The 25,212-nt window shown below is 37.7% G+C and overlaps 1 pseudogene; it reads right to left on the reverse strand.

Moving 5' to 3' along the window:
* LOC135204737 (zinc finger protein OZF-like) overlaps positions 1 to 25,212 on the reverse strand; it is a 500,203-nt pseudogene that overhangs the window by 82,802 nt on the left and 392,189 nt on the right.

Here is a 25,212-nt window from a genome sequence, read left to right on the forward strand (position 1 = left end):
ATGACAAGTTAAAGGGCCAAACAATAACATTTAGATTCTGGCCATTATATCTGCTGCATTCTACTATTACATAAGCTTGTGGTAACTTTTGAAAATATTACTTTCAACCAGCATTGATTCATAATACAAAAAATGCATTAATACGTAAAACATACCATTTATAACAAATGAATTAACAAAACACAAGTCATCTCTTGCCCAGCTCGGTGTAAACATTGAGGTCTTTTGTTATTATGTTTCCGGACGCCACCAATAGTTGGTGCTAGATATTGCCATCAGGTTTTCTATTATTGTAAATGAAAGAAAATGGACCAGTAATTTTAAGGGTAAACTTTTTCTGTGGTGGTAAACCAGTGTCAACGTTCGCTCTTCTATAACAAGTGCCTGTCGTCGCTCAGGGGTGACAGCTGCATTCTAAGGGTTAATAATTAATTTACTGTACTTGTAGTATATATATATATGTAGTATAGTGTAGACTGGGCTACTGTATATGTATACAATATACCATAGTATATTCTAGGCAAACTCTTGTTGATGTTATTCAATTTCTCTTTTCACTGAATTATCATTAAGTCAATCTGCATTGAATGTAGAGAAATATACCACATATGTATAGAGTATACTGTGTAGTGTAGGCTAGGCTACCATCTATGTAAGGACGGTACCGATTACCACAGTGTAGGTTAGGATACATTCGAGATACCATTTTTCCAACAATCGATGGTTTTTTTGGAAACTAACCCCATTGTAAGTAGGAGAATACCTGTAAAAGAAAACAACAAAAACTGGTGAAAGACAATTTACACCAGTCATCTTGTAGCATAAATCCTCCTCTACTCTCGTCTTTTGACCATTTGAAAAAGTAACCTAGGACATAGAGCTATAGCCTAGCCTAGGCTACAAGTTCCTCACTGGACGTGTGGTTTTCGCGCTCGGCTGCCAATTCGGTGGTCCGAAGTTCAAATCCCGGCTCGGCCAACAAGAATCAGAGGAATTTATTTCTGGTGATAGAAATTAATTTCTTGATATAGTGTGGTTCGGATCCCACAATAAGCTGTAGGTCCCATTGCTAGGTGACAAATTGGTTCCTAGCCACTTAAAAATATCCAATCCTTTGGGCCAGCCCTAGGAGAGCTGTTAATCAGCTCAGTGGTCTGGTAAAACTAAGATATACTTAACCAGCTAGCCTAGGGTAAAACGCCGAGTGGACTGGTCCAATTCACCGACTACCACGGCTGGCTACCCTCCGAAAAAGTATTTTTAACGCGTCCTGACACCGGAGATGGTCATCAGTCAAGCTTTTGAATGGTATGCTTAAAGTTGTAATTGTATTCTTGTTTCACCAATTAAATATCGAGTGAATAAGACCCGGCCAGCGTGATGAAGATGGATTGTCCGTGATTGTTTACCCTAAATCATACAGTGTCATTGAACCAGACACTCTCAGGATAAAGTAGGCCAGGATACAGGATACAGGCATCCTGTAGCCTACAGTAATGGGATCCTACAGAAACTGAGGTATGAATCATTGAGATATCATCATAAAATACAGTAATTCATTTCATTTAGAAAGTCTTAGGTCAAGACCCCATAGAAGGCTAAGTCCTATAGGGTAACCTATGAGTACTAACATGACTCTAGAAGTTAGTGATACAACCTATAAACATCTGTAACTCACCGAAGCAAAGGCAGTCCATCCCATCCCATACTTACTTAATGACTGACTGATTGATTGACTGATTGGGTAGATCTAGGGTACTATTCCGCGGCGGCCTAGACTATGGCAGTCGCGGTTTTCTTAAGCAGTTTTACCTCCTAAACAAGAATTTTAACTAATATTTATTCAGACGACTGTAATTAATACCAGGGGCCTGTACTAAACACGGCAAAATATACATTGGACGTCCCAATCCCTAGTGGATGTCGTATCCGATCCGCGGTTACGTTCCTTGCAGTCCGTGCGGAACTATTCTGTTGAATTACCCAGCTATATTTGCAATTGATCAACTATTACACTTATTGTCACGATTATGATGACGGCAATTAGTATCATAGAAGATAAAACGTTTGACTAGAAGCTACGCTACCGAGGCAGTCAACGGGGTCGGTTTGTTGACACTTTGGGCGTCTTCTATTTGATAGTGTTTGCTTGTGGTTCTCGTTTAGAAGTGGTTTCGCTTGTTTTCATTCATTCTATTAAGTCAATTGGTGGACAATTGTAAGCAATCGTTGAGAATACAACTAAAAATTTAGATAATTTACTAATGAACTGGATAATTTAATGGAAATTATTAGTCCAAATAATGGATGCAGGTAATGGCGGTTTGTTTACGTTTTGGGCGTCGTCTCCTAAGGACTTCGCGTTCGGTGTTTGTTGTTGTTGGAGATTAAGCCAGCCTTGTGCTGGCACGGGCTCTTGCTCCTAGAGCAGCCCGTAACTGGATTATTGTTACGGCCTCAGAGAGAGGTCTGCTCCAAGTTCGTTATAATGATAAACAAAAAGAATTCAACGCCAACAGTTGAAACTGGAGATACGAATATAGAAAGAAACGTGTGTAGCATCTGAAAATATTGCAATATATACCAATCCAACGTTAAGAAAGTATTATAGTATATATACATGTTTATGCATACTCACACTTATACATATGTTCCCAAAGATGTGTATGGCTCCTATTGCAAACCGGGAAGTAGAGGGTTTGTGCATTGTGTAGCTTTCTTTGGTTTTATGTTTGTAGGACAACAGGAGATTCCCATGTGTCTATGGAGAAATGCCGTGTAATTCCTCTTTTTATCTGGGAAGGTGGGTGAATCGCGTTCGCGGTTCCTGTTGAATTTGATGTTTTGATTCAAACCTAATTGATGAAAATGGAAAAGTTAGATGTAATCGTTGGAGAAATAATAAAAGATATATACAATTTATTTTAATTAGGAGATATTTAAGATGAATGATGATAAGTACTGACGCAAATTTTCTTTGACGACTAGTTAGGGACGGATTTGGGCCCGACGTTAGGGGGCAATAGATTTACGAAAACCGTTAAGTTCCCAGCCCCTACAGAAAGACAAAAGAACTATGGTGATAAGTTTACAATTTTATTAGAAAAATAAACCTACTCTCATTGACACACAATTATTTACATGAGATCACCGATACGAATTTTGTTTTAAACAAAGGTCCAAACTAGAAAAATACATTCAATGGTTACTCACAGTTACGGTCGCATGGTGGAAACATATTTAGTTTGGCGGTCCTCAGACCCTACTTACTACCACATCCTGCTAGATTTACGGACTTTAGTAAAGAGAGAGAGATCATTGTTATTGAAGATTAAGCCAGCCTTGTGCTGGCACGGGCTCTTGCTCCTAGAGCAGCCTGTAACTTAAGAGAGATCATGTTTGTTTTACAGTTTAATTTCAAATTTTACACTATGCGACAAACGCAACAAATTAATAAATAAAAAGGTACAACTTTAATTATATGGTTTTCAATGCAGAAAAATGAGTGAAATAATAAATTCACCCATAACATTTTGTGGAAGTTAGAACCATCGCATTTCTGCCGCCACTGGGTGAGAGTGGAGGGAGAGCTGAGGCCTTGAGGTGGAGTTCTTTATCGTGGAAAAATACTGGTATAGAGATCGCAACTTCAGGTATATACCCTCTATGCTTCAAGCACGTAAATTAAAGTAGTAATAGCCCTACGTCTCCGCTAATTTCGCCTCTTCCTTATAACGGCTCTTTTTGGCTTTTAATTGCTGTAGAATGATTGTTCCTTAATTCCTGGTGTGGATTCTGGAAGCATCTGTTCCTTTTTCTCTTCGAGATAATGCGAAAATGATTGCTATAACTGAGAAAGAGAGAGAGAGAGCCCATTTTTCTAAGTCTACAAATATCCTGGAATACCATTTTCTATGAAGACAAATTTTCTACCTGAACAGAAAACGTAGAAAATAGTTTAGTGGTAAACTCTAGTAATTTCGTCTGCCTCGTGCCTAAATTTCATAAATCAAATAAAATCACTTTCAAAGTAAAAGATAATTATACCATTACCTGACGAAAGGCATTAATAGTAATATAAAGAAGGTTCTGCTTGCTAGTAGTACTAAATAAAGGGCATTACGTGCTATGAATGCTAAATATAAGATCGTATTCTTTATCATGTAATGTTTTAACAAGATTGCATACTAAAGACATCTACTGAGTGCTATGGCAGTCTTCGGATGAAGTGTGGTCGTTTGAAGACGAAACTACCATATATTGTTTTAGCAAGACCGCGAATAAATCATCTATCAATATATATATGATAACTATGATAAAGGAAGTTCGATATCTCTAAAATTGAACGTAATAAGGGGACGTTTTGGAGAACATAAGATGTTTTGAAGAAAGTGACGAAGTTCTTCTTTTTGGTGACAATCAATGGCTGCTCCTTATCCGGAGAGGAAGCAGGTTTGCCATCATTATCAGGGGATTTAACACTCAATTAATGATGGGCAAATGACGAGCTATTATTTCCGAAAATTAATGAATTAAAGTAGTTAACTGATTCCCGAAAGGAATAATTTAATATGTTCGACCCAAAAGCAAGCAAGTGAAATAGAACAGGCTTAAAATTCTCTCGTTTAAAAGTCTCTAAATTGGGATTCATGACACTTCAAGGACTGTCTGTAACAAACATCATGAATTCTTTAAATATTGTATTAATTGAAATTTTGCTATTTTGGACAAATATTCAATAAAATCAATTGTTTCTGGTTCAAAGTTTGTCTCGAGTTTGCTAGGATTTGTATGAATTCGAATTTGAGGACGAAATACATCGGAATTTGTTACTCAGAATTACCAATCTTAAAATTCCAGGATGCGATAGGAAATTGAGAAGCAGCCCTGGGAATATGACTAATTCAAATATAACGATATGTATCACAAACAGATGTAATTTCCATTAATTTGTATAAGAATTACATCCAATTTCTCCCTGCAGACAAAGCTGAAAAGCATTTGAACATCGAAATCCCGTGACCCATATCACTTTCGCTGTCATTTTAAACATTCCTGGCTTATTTATTACTGTTTTCTTTATATGATATTACTATAGAGGATATTCTGACTTCGTGACAGCCATAGGAGATAATTTAATCTTTATAACCTTGTGGAAAGTTACAGAAACTCGAAGGCTATCAGTTTTGTAATTCTCTTGCATATACAGACTACTATCTTCAAGATGGAATACGTTAGCTTATGGAAATTTATGCTCTAACGAAATGCATCATCGAAGGAGGCATAGAGCGTAGTACCCAATGATTATTTTCTGGAATATTTTAGTCAGGAGAAAAGTTAAGAGGAATGGCAGCGCTGGCCCCCTGTAGGGACACCCCATAACCCTGTAGCCAGCCAAACAAACCCTTGAAAAAATTAAAGTACGAACCGAAATAAAAATATCATTTTGCCGAGGTTAAAGCTAAGAATAACAATAAAAACCTTCTCTGTATAATGTACTCACAGTTTTGCCATAATTTAGACTAATAATATGTGGAATATTCAGATTTTATTGGTAATTCAAGCTTTTCGCCAGCTAACAATCCGGGGCTGTGTATGTATTACCAGAACCCAATTCGTGAATCCCCTCTTATAATTCCATGCATTTGGCTTCAAATACTACTTTTTTAGGCTCAAATAGGCATAAATAATTGAATACAATCTTTATTTTTTCATGCAGTGATTGCAATCACTTACTCTGCCATTTTTATCGTGCATCGCTATCAAAAGCACAACAATTTCTTGATTGAGTACCGTTTTGCATCAAGCAGTCTGCAGTCCACGACTCTGAAATGAAATCCGGTTCAATCCAATTCCGAGCGACGATTTTTGCAGACGTCACAGTCACCTGAGTCCCTTCGGTCCTTGGGGCAGAATGAGGCACCGGCATTTTAATTGGGAAGTGGTAGTTTCCGAACTTTCAAATGATCTCCTCCCGTGGGAGTTTTTCGCCCCTTTTTTATATTTGATAACAAATGAATAAATACAAACAAATAAAATGAGTCTATCAGACGTTTCATGGAAATATATTGCGTTCGTGAAAGCTACCTGAGATATATTGCACATAATTTTCAAGCTTGCAATGTCAGTATTGGAGTTTGGTGACTGTATTATTCATTTACCAGATAATCTGTAATGTTTTAAGGAAGGAATTTTCAGCTTTGTGTTGGTGGGCAGAGAGTAGGATATTGCCTACCAAATATATACGTTTTTTGTTGTTGTTGTTCTGTTGAGTGATGCCACATGATGATGATACTACTACTACTACTCTACTACACTACTACTACTACTACTACTACTACTATAATAATAATAATAATAATAATAATAATAATAATAATAATAATAATAATAATAATAATAATAATAAAAAAATAATGTAAAGGCCACGATATACAAGAGACGTCTGGGAGTTGCACTACATTGTCCAATACGAGAATAGTACTGAAGCAGAAGCTCAAAAAAATGGTCAATTTTCATAATTCATAATTAATAAACGAACACTCGGTGAGCAAATCCATAATTCAAAAACGAGAGAGAGAGAGAGAGAGAGAGAGAGAGAGAGAGAGAGAGAGAGAGAGAGAGAGAGAGAGAGAGAGTTATACTTTTATCTTCGTTTTCAAGATTTTAATTCCATATTCCAATCTGGTTTGTTATTAGAAATGAATGTAGTATAATGAATAATCATGATGAATGAACAGGTTCATTTCTGTGAACAGAGACAAACGTTTCAGTCTCTGATGCCGTAATAAATTCAACCACAAACCTCATACATTTGTACTAATGTATGAAGCGAAATGGACGTCACATTCTTAACACCTAAAACATGACTAATTTATCTTCAGTTAGGCCTACTTATTAGCCACCGCCTACCACACAAGAACGGTTGTAGTACATGCTAATATTATGATCTCCCTGCAGAGAGAGAGAGAGAGAGAGAGAGAGAGAGAGAGAGAGAGAGAGAGAGAGAGAGAGAGAGAGAATGACCATCGTCTTCCACATCCCAATACACACATAAGAGCAAACCTAATAAATACGACGCTGGATTATTATTATATCAGAAAACACAAAAAAAGAGCAGATATTTTCATCAGAAAATAATGGGCTATGCTGTATTAATTACCCTACAAATAAAACAATCCTTATCAGGAGATTATTCTGTAGTGATGCTTTTCAAACAATCACCGGTTGTTTAAGAGAGACAACACAAACAAACACGCTTTACACTTCAGTACCAAACGGACGCACAAACGAACACACTGACAGAAAGAAATACAGGAACTTGATGCGAGAATCATCAGACAAGAACAGCATCAAATTAGGTCTCGAAAATCGAAAATGAAAAAAAAAAAAAAAAAAAAAAAAAAAAAAAAAAAGGCACAACAGACTTGATAGAAGCATTAACTGACGACAGATTAAGTACGTGTTACACGACTCTGACCTGCTCTGCTCTGCTCTGGTGAGTCTCTTGCGCTGCTGCTGCTGCTGACCTCATGACATCGTCAGCGTTTGACTCAAAACATTGCCCCGTGACTACCATCTCACTCCAATTCTTCCTTCTTCACTAGTCTTTCTTAGGACAAACGCACACACATACACATATACTATGTTATTACAATTAGACTATAACAGCACATTTTCCACTAGAAAATAACTATCTCAACTGATATTAATTTAATCTTGAAAGAATTCATTCATATTTTTTTACGGCAATCTTTCTTTTTATTCTCCACAATTACTGAGAATTACCGATATTCAATTTCACACTATTTAGAGGACTAAGGCATAACTGCTTCCATTATGGGAGCATCATGGTATGAATCATCAATATTCTGAAATTGCATTGCATACTCGTCCTTGGCAGTTCAACAATCTGCGTTTTATCCAGTTTGGAAGTAAGATCGATTTGGCTTACAAGCAAATCCTTAGGAGGCAACAGGGATGATATCATATACTGCCATTTCGTTGGTATTTGATTCATATGAGACCCAATAACTGACTGGGTTCTGTCAGTCTGAAGGACGATAAGTCGGTTTGGCCCCGAAAGAATACTTGAAACTATAGCCATGCCATGCTGGAGAATTTTGGCTGTCTTGCAACATTGTCGTATTGCAACGACATTGCAATATATTGCCATTTCTCACGTATTTTCGTGATCAGAATGTTAATATTGAATTCTTCCAGTCTGAAGGAATAGTTGGTTCGTTCGACGGAAAAAAAAATGATGATATCTATATCCTTCCCATTATGGAGATTTTTGGATGGCTTGCAACACTGTCGTATTGTGCAATTTCTCACGTATTTCAGTGATCAGAATGTCAGCACACTGAATTTCATCCAGTGTGAAGGAATGTGATTAAGAAAAATAAACAATGACATTCATTGTAAACATAAAAAAAGAAAAAGAAAAAATAGTACGAACAATGCCACTGCCATTCATTGAATCTCCCTTGCCGGAAAAAACGGAGAGAGAGAGAGAGAGAGAGAGAGAGAGAGAGAGAGAGAGAGAGAGAGAGAGAGAGAGAGAGAGAGAGAGAGTTGGCAAGCAGTCTCTGTACAAATTAAAAATTTTCAAGTATAGTGTTGCAAGAAATATCTATACCTAACAATGCAAACCCTTTACTTTAAATGTCTAAAAACATTTTAAAGAGAGAGGGGGAATATTGCAGAAAACGTACCAAGTACTACATACGTTCATGCAACCCCCCCAAAACGCGAACGTTGACAAACTCATCCCTTCCTTCGCTAACCGATAAATCCTTCCGCCGCCCACCCACCCCTCTCTATCAACCCCCCCCCCCTCCCCTATGAAAGGGACGGATATGTTTTCGTGGAGGCTGAAGAAGGCAGCGTGTCTGGGGATGAGAGAGAGAGAGAGAGAGGGGCGGGGGATGTTGCATCTGGGCTAAACTGACATGAATCGCCGTGAAGTATTGTTCCAAGTCCTTTGTGAATATCATGACAACCCAGCCTGCTCCATTGACTTCCTGAGGATTCATATTTTAAAATATTCCTTCATAAATTACCTACAAGATAATTTTGACCTTTGAATGGTTTTCAGATACAGATAACCAATAAAAACTACTTCCCTATGAAACAAAATTAGATTTTCTTAGTTTATAGCCCTTTTCTTATGTGGGACTGTTACAAGCTGAGTCTGAAGGTGCTGCTCATAGGAAGAGCATTCATTGTTTCGAAACAAGCACCCAGAGAGAAGAGAGAGAGATAGAGAGAGAGAGGAGCAGATGAGAAGAGAGAAGAGAGAGAGAGAGAGAGGAACCCATCAGTCATTTGAAACGAATGGGGGTAGTACCCAAGATACTTCCACTTAAGTTATGAATGAAACTTGGACAAAACAAATAATAATGTAAAGAATTGACTCCAAGAGAAGACAACAGACCTATAAAACGAAGAAGGGCGATCTTCGCTTCAGGCCTATTATTCTTTTCTGAACGTTTATAAGAACATTTCGAGAATTATAAAAAATAGTTTTTTACAAACGATTCCTTCAAACACCCCAGCGAGTCAAAACGCTCTCGTCACCTTGGCACTTAGGAGCTCTTGGGATGTAATATATAATAATATATATATATATAATATATATATAATTATATATAGGATATAAATTATATATATTAATAAATGGAATTGTTTGTTCTCGCTCGCTCTCTCTCTCTTCTCTCCTCTCTCTCAGATGGCCACTGGGTGCTTGTTTTTTGGAAACGAATGCTGAGTAAACAAAATACAAAGGTATTGAATGAAACATAAATTTTTACCGTTAAACCTCACCTCAGAACGACGACCTTGATGTGGTGGAAAAATAGTCGTTGTTATGCAGCCAAGAGCTGTTCAAGTCAAACTGTAGTAACGTACTAAGTGAGCTATTCCATCCAGGCTGTATGAAACGACACCAGTCATGATCCATGGGAAAATATTCCAAAAACAATAGATGACCAACGCATCAATCGTCTTGTCAACTTGGTTCCTTCCTTCCCTTTCATAAACAGAAAATGGATAGTTTTTCGTTTAACAAATAGTACCTATGATCCTCTTCTTATATGACAAAGCCGCCTGCCGTGACAGTAGTCACCGTTTTCGTCAAATAGAAACACTGATGATGATGATACTGTTGCTGGTGTACTGGCTGCTAGGCTGACAGCTAACTGGCCAGGGCCGCCGCCGCCGCCCTGGCCAGATTTTCTTTACCACCCTATCGTACAGAATGATTCAAAAATATCGTTTTTTTTTCACCAAAAATTATCGCAAAAATATATCGTATGCATGTGAAAAAAAAAAATGGTCGTATCTGTTATCACTACACCCTGGTCTACAGTAATGAACAACATTTCTTGGTATCAAAATAAATGCACGTATATCTTTTATACATTAATGATGATAAGGCAAAAATAGTATGAATCAAACTCTTCTGTTATTATATAAAAAAAAAAATAACAATGTGACATTTTTTACAGAGAATAAACATAGATTCCCATTCCTGTCTGTACCACTATGACGTTGTTGAACTTGAAACTCCAAACTAATCTGAAGGAAATATATATATATTATATTATATATATATATATATATCACTATATATATATATATCATATATATACTGATATGCTTACTAGATGTCACTAAATAGCGCGTGACAATATATTTAGCCAAGGCCACAGGAAAAGTAAATGGGAGGAGTAACCTCCTTTTATTTTTGCCTGTGTATACATACATCTCAGCAGAATTGCCTCGTTCCACCGGGAGAGAGAGAGAGAGAGAGAGAGAGAGAGGAGAGAGAGAGAGAGAGAAGAGAGACTTAATGGTCCCATGTTTCTCTTAAAAAGGGGTTTAGCGATAAGATGACCTCTCGGCCATTGGTAATTGAGTAGAGGGTGTGATTGAAAACACTCAAGGTATCAGTGGCAATTAGCCTACCTATCTCAATAATCTTAAACACAATTTATCTACATATCTTAAAGGGTAAATTATATCATTACATTTCATCATTTTCAATTGGAAACATTTAATCTTTTAAAAAAATGCTTTTAAACCATCTGAAAATTAACAAATACCAGTATTATCGCATAAAATGTACGATAGTTGGAGCTGGTATAGTACATCGTACCAGAGACAGTTTAATCGTACATGAACGATAATTATCGTACGAATGGCAGCCCTATCCCCCCCCCCCTCTCTCTCTTTTCTCTCTCTCTCTCCCTCGCCCGGTGTCGTATTGTTTCATGGCTGCTTGAAATAGTTTTTTTTGTGTTCTGTCACTTCTCCTTTGGGACTAAGAACATCCCCGGCCCCCCCCTCCCTCATGCTGGATGTGTGACCTAGTTTTTCTACTGAACTCGACAATTATAGTATTCCTATCCATAACATTCCGTAGTTAAATCACATTATCTTCCACAACATTCCCCATTGAGTATAATATTCGTATTAACATTGACCTCCAAGAGAGAGAAAGAGGAGAGGGGATATAAGAGTTTCATCATACAAAATGCTAAACCTTGAAAGTTAACTTCATTTATGAAAGGTAGTTCCTCCTTTCGATACCTAGGAGAGTTATCGTCAATTGAAAATATTTTTTTATTTCTTACCCTGGGGAGTTTAGTTTTCTACCTTCGTGTCCTGTGTTGACATTTTACGATTCTCTCTGTCTCTCTGTCTCTCTCTCTCTCTCTGTCTTCCTCTCTCTCTCTAACTATATTTACCCGTGAATAGACTATGACGGGATCGTTTTGAATCGCAGACCCAGCAAACTTTAGCTAAGCTCTGCGAGAGAGAGAGAGAGAGAGAGAGAGGTGGGGGGGAGGGGGAGGTTACTCGCACTTTCTCGCTCTATCAAGCGGATCAGAGAAATAGTCCGAACTACAAACGCTTATGAAGTCTTATACTGGTGAATGGCGAATGCGTCTATGTCTATGAGAAAACACGAGCACATTGAACCGGGCCACATGAAAAAGCAATAAGACGAAGGCGAACTCACGTTTTGTTTTCAGCAACACGCCCGTTTCGATCCCCTCGAGACGGAGGAAGGGGGATGTGGGGGGGGGGGGGGGGTTGTTGGGCAATGCCCCATTTGAGCACCTCTGGCGGAGGCGAAACTTGCTGCTAACTCGTCCATCTTGATTGATTGATTGATCATGGAATTTAGGGCATAGCCCAAGCGCTGGGACCTGCAAAGGTCATTCAGCGCTGCAGTGTTATAAGATTGAATGAAATGTATGGAATGAATTAATCAGTTAAAATCACTCATACAAATGATCAATAAAAAATATCGAACGACACACAACAACCAAGACTAAGACCATCTTATGTTACATAGAAACTAAAACAAAGACATTCACTCTCATTCACACCACAATAAAACAATCCCACAGTTGAAGTTACAATTCAAAATTGACCTGACATGCAGACATCCATTCAAGACCATTTACACCTTAATCAAAAACAACAAATAAAATTATTAAATAATAATTAGGTACTTAAAATAATGACTATGAACAAAAGAAATAAATATGAAATAAAATCAATGTAGTAAAATAAAATCAGTATGTTCAAATTTACCACGCTACTTAAACTTCATAAAAAGTCTTAATACTATTTAAAAATCTCATTAGTGCAGGAATATCTGCTCGGTCGTCTAGAATATCGGCAAGGAGATTTTCCATCAAGATTGGAATCTCTGCCTCTGTTCTCTATAATCTACACCCATGCACCCAGGATGTTGCTTCCACTGATAAGGTGCATCAAACCTAACACACACTGGTGCACTGCACCACCTTCTAAAATAACCTTATGGGTTTTTTTATCCGAGGTGTGCTATACGATGTCACCCCAAAACAATTTCTGTTCTCCCCTCTTTTTTGAAAAGAGGAAGTCCATTTTTCTATGCTTTTTCCTTTGTTTATCTTCTTATATTCCTTAGTTGTTGCCACTTCCTCAAGATGTACGACTTGATGGGTCTCTTTATATCAACATGTGGCACTTTGGTTACCTGATAACAAATGACCCAAAGCCACTTCCTCCTTGGCATATCTGTCTACCTCCTCCATCACCCTTCCCGCGAATTCCGACGTTGAGCTGGGATCTAGCAGAAACATACTGAGTTTTCCTGCGACATGAAATCCAAAAGAGCTCTCCTGGTCTTTTGCACCAGAGAATGAAATGGTATACAGCTGGCAATTAATGAATCTAATGCACTTTTTGAGTCACTATTATATTCCAAAAAAATTTCTTATTTGAGTTTATGAATAATTCCAACTGTCAGACTTTGATCCATCAGTGTAAATGTTCACTCTCGCCTATCACGTTTCCTTGTCATGTTTTCCAAAAAAATTAACTCTTATCTCTTCCTCAGACAGTTGCTTTTTGTTTATTTTTTTCTTAGAGGGTATAAGGAAATCTTGGGAATAAGCCATGGGGTACATGAGGATGGTTTACTTCTTCAACTTTTTTGGCGCTGGAATTACATGTCTTTATTTTTGTAAAGGTTTGGAAGATCTTTCACCAAACATTCTAGAGTCACACTTCCTCCTACAATTTTTTCGTGTAGGGTTCCTCTCAAGAGCTTTTGAGTCGCATGGTGTACCGCCAACCCAAGCTCTTCTCTTCGCAGATCTAAAGGAAGTTCATGAGAGTCAATGTAGATACTCTCAACAGATGTCCTGAAAGCACCTGTACATATCCTTAATCCCATATTATGAACTATGTCCAATTCTTTTAACCTGGACATGCTGGCAGATGAATACACCTGACAGCCATAGTCCAGTTTTGATTTAAATAAGGAATCATACAACTTCAGTAAACTTTTCTTATCGGCTCCCCAGTTGAATCCTGATACCCACTTTTTAAATATTAAGGGATTTTAACCTTTTTGTTTTTAGAGTCAATGTGACTACGGCCAAACGTTAACTTGCCTGTCAACAAATATCAGCCCAAAAACCTGACTTTCTTTTTGGTAAGGAATAAGACAGTCCTTCAGTTTCAAATTAGGAATAGTTTCATTGCAGGTACATCTGGTGAACAGAACGGCCACAGATTTAGATGAAGAAAATCGGGAACCATGTTCATCAACCCATTTACTGATGACGTTTATTATCTTTTGCAGGTAGTTACAAGCTGATACAGCGTCGTATGTGGTGACGTAGATGGCAAAGTCATCCACAAACAGTGAAGCCCTAACTGGAGCAGAAATAGATGTCATAATATTATCAATAGCTATGGCAAAGCAGGTAACACTCAATACGGCTGCCTTGTGGGACACCTTCTTCCATCTCATAACAAGAAGAAAACTTATTCCCGACTCTTATTCTAATATATCGGTCCTATTTCATTGAGCCGTTTAACAATGCCAAATCGCCATGTTGTATCATAGGCCTTCTCCAGATCAAAAAATACCCCTACTGTTTGGCATTGATTGGAAAATCCCTGCTGAATCTGATTTGATAATCTCAGTAAAGGGTCCAAGGCAGAACGATTCTTCCTAAACCCCCGAACTGAAACAGAAAGATAACAATCTGTTTTTCTCTAAATGCCCACATTAGACGAGAGTTCACCATTTTCTCAAACAATTTACAGACACAGCTGGTTGTTTAGTGAAATTGGTCTGTAACTAGTGGGCTGATATGGATCTTTGTTTGGCTTTATGACTGGAACTACTATGGCTATCTTTAAAGATGGGGGAATGGTGCCTGTTTCCCAGATCTTATTGAGTATTTTCATGAGATATATTTTGGCATGTTCTGGAAGATGTTTAATCATGTTGTATGTTATGTTATCTGCACCAAGGGCTGTTGACTCACAAGATGAGAGAGCTTCTCGTAGTTCCCTTAGTGAGAACTTAGCGTTATATGCTTCATTGATTTGAGAGTTAAATCTAATTGACCACCTTAGCATTTTGATCTTATTGAACTGTAGTGTGTAGTTTTTTTTGGAGCTTGATATGTAGAGTAGGAGCAGGTGATGGAACAAAAATTCCCACTAAGCTTTTTAACCTTTTCACAATGATAATCTTTGCGGGTTTTTTTAAGAATTAATACCAACCATTAATATAGTATAGTGGAGCCAAGATTCCTTTTTGGCTTTTTTCTAATATATTGTTTTCGTTGCTTGGCTAAGGCCCGTTGGTATGTAGTTTTAGTTTGTTCTTGAAGGTTTTGCCTTAAATTGTTCTATAGCATTTTTGCACTATTCTTGTTCGCAGTCTGCCACAGCTTTGGTCGCACCAGGGAACTGCAGGCCTGCTTGGTTGGTTTACCTTTGTCTTTAGGATATATTTTGTCTCAGCATTATCCAATGTAGAATTGAGGTCCCAGTAATCTTTTAAGCGTCTAAGTGTGACCCTCAAATGACTCTACTTCCTGATGTAATTGAAAGCTTCCTTCATACTTCATCCAGTCTGCTTCATTCTCCTTCCACTTTATAGGAGATTCAGATGGTATGTTTCTAGCATACTTTTTTTAAATGTATGGGGAAGGGAGGGTCACTTTCCGTGCAAAAGTTCATCTACAGACCAGTTGAAGTCCAAGTGAACTACAGGTGAACAAATGCTCTAATCTATGGCTGAAAAGAACATTGGTTGTAGATGTTAATGAAATGTCATTGAACCCTCATTTGTAAAGAGAAAAGATCATTATTTATTTGGATAAAATCATCGATGGCTCTACCTACAGCATTCAAGGTATCATCTCCCCATAGACTATTATGGGCAATTAAAATCTCCAGTAGTAAGAAGGAGGAGGTAGTTGATTAGCTAGTGCCTGAATGTCATTTAAAGTAATCTCTGACCTACCGTGGGAGGTAAATAGAGGCAGATAGTAATTTCTCTTTCAAAAGTAAGCTCGATTTGGCAACTGCTTGTAGGTTGGTGTTCAAAGGAACACTTGTATGTTTGCTTCAGACTTTTTAACAATAATTGCAACCCCCCATGAGCTCGATCACCATCTCTGGGGTTCATCACATTATTCATTTTATACTTTTGTCCTGGATTGTATAAAGAGTTCCCTAACTTTAGTTGTTTTCTTGAAGGCAAACTACATCTGGATCATATTGGTTTCAATAATAATATTTTTTTAACTCATCAGAACGAGTCCTAAGGCCTTTGCAATTCCATTGCAAGATATTAAATTGGAACTTTAACTGTGATTCTTGTGCCCGACTAAGTCAATATTTTAGCGCTAGGTTTTCAAAGTAATACAGTTTAATGTTCTTGGATTTGAGTCTCTTAAGTCTGTGGTGCCTGGGAGACATATTATTTTTTATTGGATTATGGGGGGTTTTTAAATATTTTTTTTCCTGCACATCCTGTTTGTTTCAGTTTGTTTCAGACTAGATTTAATCTAATTTTTAACTATACTTAAAGAGTCATATTTTTTTTTCTTTTTCCCCTCCCCCCACTTCAGAAGTAACTGTTCTGCATATGATTGAGGGGAATGGGTAGAGGTGGTCGGTCATACTTAAATTTAAGAGCTGGACTGACACATCTTTTCCAATGACTGTGAGGTTGAATAATGGCTTAAAAAGGTGGGGTCATCTAGTGCATTGTGAGTCTGTTGGTAAATTTGAAGTTTTTAAACTCTAATAGGAGAGGATGTTTCTACATTTCTTTGACTTTGGAGGTGACTGAAAAACCTGTCCATAGATTTTGTTAAGATTTCCTTTTTAGATTTTATTCTCCTCCTTGGCTCAACAGTTTTGAGCTCAACTCTGAGACCAGCAATTGCTTGCAGATCAGGGAGAGGTTCATCAATCCTGGAGGGTGTGTTTATTTTTAATGATTTTTGTTTTTTAGCAGGCTGATGGAATGCATTATTTCCCTTAACAGTGGAAGCAAATGAGGATCCAGCATTTTTGTTAACCCCTCGAACCAAGTGTCTGGCTTCTCCTATGCTGATACAATTATTATGAGCAGTGTTAGCAATTTCTTGTTGGAAAATATATTGAGGACAGCCCCTCCAATTTGGGAGAATGATTGCCAGCACAGTGGGAGACAATATTTTATTCAGCTTGCAGTTGTTATTTTACATGTTCACCAGGAGCACACAAAGCACCTTCCTGGATTTGTACAGCGAGTTTGACACATGGCCATATTCAAAGCATTTATAACCCTGTGTTGGTCGATATTTAAATGGCTTAACCCAAACCCGAGAGTGGTCTATATCAACAAATTCCGGTAAGTATGAGCAGGTAAAAGTCAATTCAATGGCACGCTGAGTGCCTTTCAGTTTTCTCATTTTAATGACATATGCAGGACACATATTTAATATTTCCTCCTCTTCAAACTCATATAGATCTCTGCTATAAACTATACCCTGTTTAATGTTAAATGATCGATGAGGAGATACAGCTAAAATATTACCATCTTCAGTTGATTTTTGGAATTTTGAAAGGATCTTAATTTGAATATCATTATTAGCTTTGATCAAGACTCCTTTAACATATCTTTTAATATTACCTTTAGGAATGGCACTAATCTTCCTCTGTAGATATTTGCATGCTGATAAAAAGTTTTCTTTGCCCTGTTTGTAGTTTGCGACATACCAAACCAATTTTGGGTCGTTCTTTTGCCAGTGTTTTTTTTTTTTTTTTGGCAGATTTCATTATTTTTTTTCATAGTCTTTCATTTTTCATCCTCAATGTCTTATTTTAACAACAGCAAAATGACTGTGAGTTGGGTATAACGCGAGGTGCGTGCGTGGTCCATGCATGACAGAGCTACTTCTTTCCAGTCGCAACGACAAAAAAGGAGATTTACAAAATACAGTATTCTTATTGGCTGACTGACCTACTGTATCCATGTCCCCAAGATGAACAGGACACTCTTAGCACCTTGGTGAATTGGGACTGACTTTCAAGTTTCAAATTTCAAACTTGACACTTTATTGCAATTATGGATGATGTAGGAGAAGAATTATACTACACTGTAAACTTACGTATGGAATATCCTTGTCACTTTATACTTGTCACTTTATACCTAAGTAAATCTCGAATTTATGTTTCAGCTGTTACAATTACAATATTAACGTGATATTACTTTCCCTTTCCTCGTATTTGCAGTCGATTTTAAAACATTCATTATATACCACTTTATTCAGCATTCATACCCTCTCTATTTCAATATTGTATTTGAAACCACTTTTTACGTTAAATTTAAATATATATATATATATAGATATATATATATATAATATATATATATATAGTATTATATATATATATATATAATATAAAGAAGTTGCGAAGTGACGTGACCAAGTTTGACTGGTAAAAAAATCTCAGAGGCAATTTAAAAAGGCCTTAAGACTCAGACTTCAAGCTGTTTTCGTCCTTATATATTACAACCAGAAGACTAATTTTATTTCCTTTATTCTCTTGTGTTATGCCTCTATGACGCATTGTATACAGAAGGCTAAATATTATCATTAAGTATTAATCAACCCTTGCTTATACATATTTTTAACAAATGAGTAAACTTGTATATATTAGTATTATTCAATGTAATTTTTTAACAGATAAAATCAAACGCCACTCATTAATTCGTGTCTGCAAATGGATACTTGGGCAAAAGTAGTCCTATGTATACACGAGTAAATGAATATTTTATTCTTTAATTTTTATAAGAGAGAGAGAGAGAAGAGAGAAGAGAGAGAGAGAGAGAGAGAGAGAGAGAGAGAGAGAGAGAGAGTTTCGTGTTGTAACACCACCAAGCACCATGTTGTCAACTATGAAGACTGATGTTGTCAATCCAAGAAGTTGTCACATCACGTTTATTCACTTTGTGGTGTGACAACACAAAAGTCTTTGGATAGACAACATCGGTCTTCATAGTCTGACAACATGACACTTGGTGGTATGACAACATGACTTTTTTTTTTTTTAAGGATGCAGTGAAAATCACTTATATTTGAACACTGGCTCATATATCCGTTCCAGACATTCTATTCCCCCCCCCCCCCCCCCCCCCCCCCCCCACAAAGATAGTCAACTCGCCAGCTACGCAGGACAACAAATTCATTTCCTTATAAAATTTGCAGTTTATCAAAGATGAATAAACACATTCTAATGCTAGATATTCTTCTAATATAAACAGCCCCCCTCCCCCCGACCCGTAGGAATCCATTAACCACCAGGTTGTTAACCTACCATTGTAGTGCTACTACAAGGAACCTATAAATGTTGATTTGCATATATTTCGTCAACACAAGTAGTGGACATCGCTCTCAAACTGCCATTACTTGTAGACTATATGATCCTCTTTCCTGGTAAATGGCTTCCTAAAACAATATAGTTAATAAAATTAATTAACTCACCTTATCTACGGCAAAGACAACTCAAAAATAAAAGTGACATCCACCTTGATTTGGCTCGACATTTTTCAATATGTGGAAGAACAAAATGAACCTGATGCTCCGCCTACAACACCAAACATTGTCTCAAACAAATGTTTAAAATTCTCTCTCTCTCTCTCTCTCTCTCTCTCTCTCTCTCTCTCTCTTTATGCGTCTCCGGAGGGGACTGAGCAACGTCCCTAAAGACAAATACATAGAGAGAGAGAGAGAGAGAGAGAGAGAGAGAGAGAGAGAGAGAGAGAGAGAGAGAGAGAGGGAAGCCATACAAGTTTCGATGAAAAAACTATCGAGCGAACAGTTGTTTGGATTGTGTGGTTTGTTTGTATGGCCTTTTTAAGTTGCATGGAGCCAATGGTTATTCAGCAACAGGACCAACGGCTTTACGTGACTTCCGAACCACGTCGAGAGTGAACTTCTATCACTAGAAATACACATCTCTGACCCCTCAATGGAATGCCCGAGAATTGAACTCATGGCTACCGAGGTGGCAGGCAAAGATCATACCAACTACGCCACTGAGGCAAGGGCGTTTGGTTGCTCACTGACTGCCCAGACAGGGGTCCTCTGCACCAAGGGCCCGTCATCCATCTCTTCGACACCCCTTCACGAAAGGGTCTGTCGTGGTCATGGACCCTGAACGGTCGGACCACACCTGCCACCACAGCCTCGGCATTTTAGAAGAGTCACTTTTGAGTAATAGTAGTATACTACTGCCTTCGGTCTTCACAATCTACGAGTATTTTCCACAAAACCTCTAGCATTCGCAATTCTGGAACCACATTACGCTCCTTCCTTTCCTTCACCTTTTAAAAGATTTCCAGTGGCCATCCAGACCCTCGGAACTCCTCCTCCTTCCTTCTCTGCACCTCTTCTTCTTCAGCACCTGTACTAGTACTACATACAGATCTCTCTCCTTCCTTCCTTCCCCCTCCCCAGTGAACACTTCAGGGGTTGCCAATGGAAATATGAGTGGCGCTAGATTTTCACCTAAAAAGCGCTAGGAAAGCGCTAGATTTTAAACTATCAATTTCTCAATATTCCGGGTCACATAAAGGCTATAAAGTATGTTTTCTTTTTACCACCCCCTTTTGGCACATTATATATCAGCCATTGCTCTTTGGCTACCAATACAAGATTGGTTAACTAAAGACTTTCTATCTCTCTCTCTCTCTCTCTCTTCTAGTGTATATGTTTATTCATACATGCACATCTCATAATAATATGGTTACTCTCTTTGTTAATCATTCTTTTTATTAGACATTCCTATCAATCTTAATGTGGTGAATTGAATAAAAACATCTCTCTCGTTAGATACATCTTTATTTTCAACCTTAAATGTTGTAGTCTTGAACAAAGGCATAGACTAAAAAAAACTCGTGTACTATAATTTCATAAGTAGTATATTTTGAATTGGAATTAATACGAGAAAATTAAGTAGCAATAGTAATAGTAGGAGGGGGAAGAAAACATTTATTTGTTGCTAGTAGCACCACAATTAGGCCTCCTCCAGATCAAAAGGTTCCCAATCTTCTTCCAGATCACAGGTTGCAGCCCTACTGTGGGTTGGCTGTTCCTCTTGCCCAGCTTGAGTGTTTGGTCCTAAGGAACTATTGTATGCCTCCATAGTGCCAATTGCCTTGAGTACTTCATTTGTAGTTCATATGTATTGCAACACTTTCTCACTTATTTTTAATCCATTTACTTTACAGACATTATGGCATTCAATGTCGAGATTTGCATTCTGTACGAAGCTTATTCTTTATCATATTCATGTGACTGAAGGAGCGCTCTACATCGGCGTTAGAGTGTGGTAAGCTTAAGGCCGAGAGCGCTACTTCAGATAATTCTTTAAAGGGATTTTCACCTGAGGAGTCTCTGTAGTTGCTACTTCCGTCCAAAATTTCAAAGTATTGGCAGTCTCTGTCCACTTTGTAAGATGGAGTTTTTTCCTTTTTTCCATTGAAAGTGAACACTGGTAAGATATTCGGCATTATCTCCCACAATAATCTTAGACAGTTTCAATTATGTCAGGCTTAATAGGCTTCAGACACTCGGAGACACTGAGCACAATGACATTGACTGCAGAACATCGACGTTATCTGGTAGGCGTTGACGAAGCTGTTTCACAAGTTCAACCACAAAATTAGTGCACCTCTCCCGTATGCGCAGTTCTGTTGGTGCAGGAAAACAGTTCTCAGTTAATTCTTTTTCACATTCATAACCTAGAATAAGGCCCTTCGGGATCCAAAGAAATTTTCAAATCACAGTGTCCATTGAAACTCTTTTTCCCAGGGATGACAACTTTAGAACACAGAGTTAATCAAGTGCATTAGATCCTTTAGCAACTTTGTTGGATCCTGCGATTCTGCTTCAAAGTTCTTATTCACTGCTTGCACTTCTTTTAAAATGGGTTTTAAAAATGTGAGCAGTACATAGTTTTCTTTGTCTGTGTACAATTAAATACAATTGTTCTGCGTGTAGCAACGTTCTTGGTTTACGGGACAATTCAAAATGCAGTTTTAGCTCATGCCACTGATTTAAAATTCTAGTACTGCACTAATTTAAGAGGGTCTGTGCCATCATTGAGAACACCTTAAAGCTCTCTATACTTCGACTGTCGAAGTGACGAATGGGTAAAACCAATTATATGTTTCCTTTATCATGTAATCCAGGTGGCGAGGCATACACACACTAGCTGCATGAGACACGGCCAGTTGAATTGAATGACACACACATTTAACTAAAATTAAATTTGGCACTTCTGATTTCAGTTTTGCATAAACACCATTATTAATTCCCACCATCACCGAGGCATTATCAGTCCCCAGAGCAAGGAGCTTTAGTAAGTCTAACCCACGTTTGCTTAAAGCAGCTTTCAGGGCATCACAAATTACCCGCTGCATTGCATTCCTTCAGTTCGATGAAGTCTAAAAAGGATACAACAACTCGCTTCTTGGCATCAGAATAATACCTTATGACTATCCCCAACATTTCATAGTTGTAATGTCATTGCTTTTGTCGATAATTAAATTAAATTTCCTCTCACCAATGTCGCACAGAAGTTCTCTATCGAAATAGGGCGCTAGAACATGTTTTATCACACCAATGCACTTCGATCGCTTGATTTTTAGATCACTACATCCTTTACTATCACCCAAACATCCTTTGCAGATGTCGGATAAATGATCTGCAACTCTTAATGAACAAGTATTTGCCACCAAAAAACGTAAAAAGGCTAATTTTCCCTCTGATCTTTTAGTATTCAACATTCGGTTTTCTTCTTAAACGGTAGCAACAGTTTGACGCATAAGAACTGAAAGGCTCTTCTGCCTTTTAATGCTTGTCTGTATTCCTGTGTCTCTAAATCACAGAGCTTGGAATTTAGAAAGCATTTACAATAATTGCAAAAGCATTTACTATCATCTCCTTCAACTCGCCTCAGCCACTGTTTATATCTCGAGTCATTTAGCCAGTCTGCACGAAAGCGCTGTTTGTATTGCTGTTTTCCCATATTGTAACCTAAACTTGCAGACAAGAATTCCAATGGTTCACTGAAGTTCTGAACCTCTAATAGGTCACCAATAGACTAGATTTCCAAAATGACCCGGACTTCTCGACTCTGGGGGAGCTGGTTTGGGTCCTCCCACGTGTGCTTAATCTCCGCATATCCGCCAAATTTATAACAACCAAATTTATAACAACAACACATAGGTAAAATCATTTCTCCCATTACAGATATCAAATATCAGATATCAAATATCTCTTTTCCATTTCGGAGAATTTTAAATTAATTACATAGGTTCACGACTGGTTAGTTTTTAATGCATAACAAGAAACTAATCAGATTTTCTACCCAACGTGGCATCTGATTTTGGTGTCGTCAATATTTCAAACAGCTTCCATCGTACGTTTAAATCCTTGGATAAGCTGCTTAGATTCTCTCCAGGGACCACTTTCGGTGGTCCGCCATATGTCTAGAGGCATTTCTCCTCTCTACAAATATCTTGATTTCTTAATATCGTAGGTATAACAAAATTGGTGAGCAAGGTAATATGAAATAAAACATAACAAAGTGAGTTTGACGGTTGAGAAAATAAAAATCGTATACAGACATCTCTCTCTCTCTCTTTGACAAATAATAGATATGAAACAATGACTGAATATTGCTTGAATACGATATGGCAACAAAGTTCTGGCCTGACTGAAGTGTAGAGTGACTTTGACACCGGCTTACAATAATTCATTCCTGGATCCTGTTCATCTCACAGCCATGGCTATAGACATCAACTAAAGAGCAGAGAAAAAGGCAATCGTCACAAATAAATAAGTATTTTCTAGAAAAAAGGCGATTGGAGGGCCTATGTTATCCATAAAAAAAGAACTCTCACTCGGACTGTTGTAAGAGTAGAGAGAGAGAGATCGAGGGCAGGGCGGATGCAGGAAGATTTAAGTACCTGGAAATGAAAAACAAACCCCTATAATCTTATAATTATAGCCTCAGGGTTTGACTCAAAGACATTCAAAGGTGTGTCATACACGTTCCAGTTGTTGTTTTTGTAAAATTGGCATCAGGGCAAATTTTTATAATTTTTCCATTACCTTCGATAAAGCGCCAAATTTCACGCTAGAAAATCATAAAAATCTCTAGGATTGCGCGACCGCGCAGATTGGAAAACAATGGCGCTAGATTAAATCTGAAAACTCCAGATCTAGCTGTGAAACGCGCCAGTTTGGCAACCCTGGACAACTCTTTGGTTGCGCTGAGTGGAGGTCCCAGGCGAGATTTGAATAGTCGCCTCTAGGACTCCCCCCGCCTCTCTCCTACCGCCTCCACCCCCTCCTGAAAGAGGGGAAGAGGACAGGAAGACCGTTCATCTGGTTGTTCGACTTCGATTCTGTAGGTCGACAATTAATATCTTTCAGACGACATTCGACAAAGTGATTGAATTCTATGACTTAGGCCTCCCCTCCCCTTCCACTTCCACTCTCTCTCTATCCCCCTCCCTCATCCCCACAAACCCCCTCCCCCGGTTTTAGAGACTGGAAAAACCATCTTTTATGGCACGCACCAAGAGAATGAAAAACTTTGGCTAAAGCCTTAAAATTACTTATTCTTTTTTATTATTATATCTGATCGTCTATTATTCTATTAACTAAATTTTTATTCTGATTTACGGTCTTGATTCATTTATTTCTGTGACCAGATTACAAATGATGCTCAGTGCATATCTATTTTGCTATATATACATACAAGTTTCACATGTATTTTCCTATATATGTACATATCTTTGTTTTTCCGGTTTCAGAGATATTATATTGCAAAGTTAACAGCTCCTTCTAGAGTATGCTAGTACATTATGAACCTTCATATGGAGTAGGTAGTATCACTCATTTCATTGCATCCTTTACCAAAGGAGTGGTCAGGCATTTTCCTAAAATAAACAGTAATGGTGCTATAGTTCAATAGGATAAAGTATATTAACTCTCTCTCTCTCTCTGATGCGACTACTGTAATAATAATAATAATAATAATAATAATAATAATAATAATAATAATAATAATAATACTACAAATATGTAAAAGCATGGAGTCAAACATATGTGAAATATTAAAGAAGGATATTTAGGAACTACGTACATTTATAGGCCTATGTCATGCGCCAAAATAAACAAACACACAAGCAATGCCTTATCTTTTTAAAGCATACATATATGTATAACTGAATCACGAAAGCTTGGAACGTGATAAATGCATAAATATAGGTATAAGCCATCTTTATTACACATACACACACACACACACACATACATATATATATAT

Source organism: Macrobrachium nipponense, chromosome 47 (genome assembly GCF_015104395.2).
Source record: "Macrobrachium nipponense isolate FS-2020 chromosome 47, ASM1510439v2, whole genome shotgun sequence".
Taxonomy (NCBI): domain Eukaryota; kingdom Metazoa; phylum Arthropoda; class Malacostraca; order Decapoda; family Palaemonidae; genus Macrobrachium; species Macrobrachium nipponense.